Genomic DNA, 2,783 nt, shown 5'->3' with positions numbered 1-2,783 from the left:
CTGTCATCTTTACGGAAGCAGACTGCCACATCCTTCTCCCGCAGAGTGACTGGTGGGTTCAAACGGCTGACCTTTCGGTTAGCAGCCGAGCGCTTAACCACTGCACCCCCAGGGCTCCTTTTGTCTCTCTAGGTGGTGGTGTTGTTAGGTGCTGTCGAGTTGGTTCTGACTCACAGTGACCCTACGTAGAACAGCATGAAACACTGCCCAGTCCTGTGCCATCCTCACAATTGTTGCTATAGTTGAGCCCATTGTTGCAGCCACTGTGCCAATCCATCTCTTTGAGGGTCTTCCTCTTTTTCGCTGACCCTCTACCTTACCAAGCATGATGTCCTTCTGCAGCGACTGGTCCCTCCTGATAACATGTCCAAATTACCTAAGATGAAGTCTTTCCATCCTCCTTTCTAAGGAGCATTCTGGATGTACTTCTTCCAAGACAGATCTGTTCCTTCTTCAGGCAGTCCGTGGGTATATTCAATATTTTTCACCAACACCATAATTCAAAGGCATCGATTCTTCTTCAGTCTTCCTTATTTATTGTCCAGCTTTCACACGCATATCAGGTGACTGAAAATACCATGGCTTGAGTCAGGCGCACCTTAGTCCTCAAGCTGTGGATGGCATTAAGTATTCTTTCATTTTGTAAGTACGATGATTTACTTAGTCCAGGTGATTGAGGTGTATGCTTTTCCTTACTGATTTTGCAATTTGGAGGAATGAAATGAATGAATGAAATTCGGGATTTTCATTTTCCTGGAGCTACACCAGATGGGCTTCTCCCTTCTCTGCTTGGAAAACTCTTTATCCTTCAAGATCCAGCTCAGATGTTAACTTGGGGCCTCTGTGAGGTTCCCCCCTCCTCTGTGGTCCCACAGCACCAGATCACACACTCTTTACAGGATAGGAGACCTAGGCCAGTACCTGGCTCATAGGTGCTTGGGCAAATGTTCATGGAATGAATGGAAGTCTACCCTGTTGAACAAAATTTGGCATTTCTTAGGAGACAGGCATTTTACAAGCTATGGTGCAAATAAGGGTTGGATGAATTAAGCAGGTACACCCAAGGAGGGCTGGAAATTTTCTTCTGTTCTAGACCCAAGATGGGGAGCTGGGGGACTTGGGAATTTCTGGTGTGTGGAGGGGGAATGGTGGCTGCAGAACACCTCCTGGAACTCAGTGATCATCTTTACAATCTGAAAGCAGCAAAAAACTAAGGGCCAGAGCTGAAAGCTAATATTTATATGTAGTCACTCAATAAGCACTTATTAAACAAAAGAATAAATGAATGAAAGGAAGATGTGATGCTGGACTCTGGGAGGCAAGTCAGTCCAAGGAAGCCCTTGTTCTCAGTGAGCTCACATCGGAAAATCAAGGAATCCACCTCAGAAGAATTCTCCCCACCCCATGCAGCCTTTAGACCTGATTTGTGCAGGGGCTCCTGGCTGCCTCACCGACAGGCAACGACGTCCTGACAGTTTGGTTTGCGAAGAGTTTATGCTCCAGGAGTCAAACCCTTCCGGGGGCTGGGAAGCGGGGAGCATCTGCTTTAGCTTACTATAGGGTATTTATTAATCTCTGTGTCTGCAACACCTCGCAAAGGACTGGGCACACCACTGTTAGATGCTGTAGAGTCGTTTCGACTCATAGCGACCCCATGTACAGTAAAACACCGCCAGGTCAGCGCCATCCTCACAAGCATTGCTATGCTTGAGCCCACTGTTGCAGCCACTGTGTCAATCCGTCTCGTTGAGGGTCTTCCTCTTTTTCACTGACCCTCTACTTTACCAAGCATGATGTCCTTCTCCAGGGACTGGTCCCTCCTGATAGCATGTCCAATGTACGTGAGATGAAGTCCCGCCATCCTTGCTTCTAAGGAGCATTCTGACTGTACTTCTTCTAAGACAGATTTGTGCCGTTCTCCTGACAGACCAAAATGGGCACAAAGTAAAAAAAAAAACCAAACCCGTTGCCGTCGAGTCGATTCCCACTCATAGCGAACCGTAGGGTTTCCCAGGAGCAGCTGATGGATTTGAACTGCCGACCTTTTGGTTAGCAGCTTACAAATGTTTGCAGAAAGGACAAACGTGATCACCCGGATGGAGGGCCTCGCCAGCCAGGCTCCCAACCAGTTGCTTTACGGATGCTCTGTTCCTCCAAACCACCTTGCAGGTAGGTCTGTACCATTTGCCCAGTGTACAGGTGAGGCACTGACTCCCAGAGGGGTTTCGATGTCGCTCAGGCCAACGCCAAGGGTAAAAGTAGCACCGCGGGGAGGTGAACCAGCGCGCCTGCCTCCAAAGCCGGCATTCCCGCCACGCGCGCATCTTTGCCTGCTTTGGTACAGTAGGTGAAGCTCAACAGCAGCTCTGGCGCAGAAGCCGCGTCCTTTCGCATGCTGCACCAACGCGCTCCGGGAGGCCGCCTGGGGAGCGTCTGGAGGCGACTCTCGCGGCTTCCGCCAGCCCCGCGGCCCCTGGTGGGCGTGCGCCCCCCTCCCCCTCCGAGCCGGGTGTACCGCACGCTAGGAAGCGTCTGGCGCAGGACCTGAAGCACAGCTGAAGGTCATGCTGTTCCGGCGGCGGTACAGGGAGATTTTGGGGGTCGCCCCGCTAGGATCGGTGCCCCGAGCCATCAGTCGCTCCGCAGCAGCCCCCAGAGGGGCTCGGGGCGGCGCTTGGGTCGCGCAGCCAATCAGCGCTCGGAACGCGCCACCGCCCCGACCTGAGGAGGCGGCGCTTGCGCAGTGGGCACCCTCCTCGGAGGGCGGGGCGGCCGGCCCGCCG

The sequence above is a fragment of the Trichechus manatus genome, unplaced genomic scaffold, assembly GCF_000243295.1.
Source record: "Trichechus manatus latirostris isolate Lorelei unplaced genomic scaffold, TriManLat1.0 scaffold00113, whole genome shotgun sequence".
Classification (NCBI taxonomy): domain Eukaryota; kingdom Metazoa; phylum Chordata; class Mammalia; order Sirenia; family Trichechidae; genus Trichechus; species Trichechus manatus.
The sequence above is the reverse complement of the archived record's forward strand: the minus strand, read 5'-3'. Positions refer to the sequence as shown.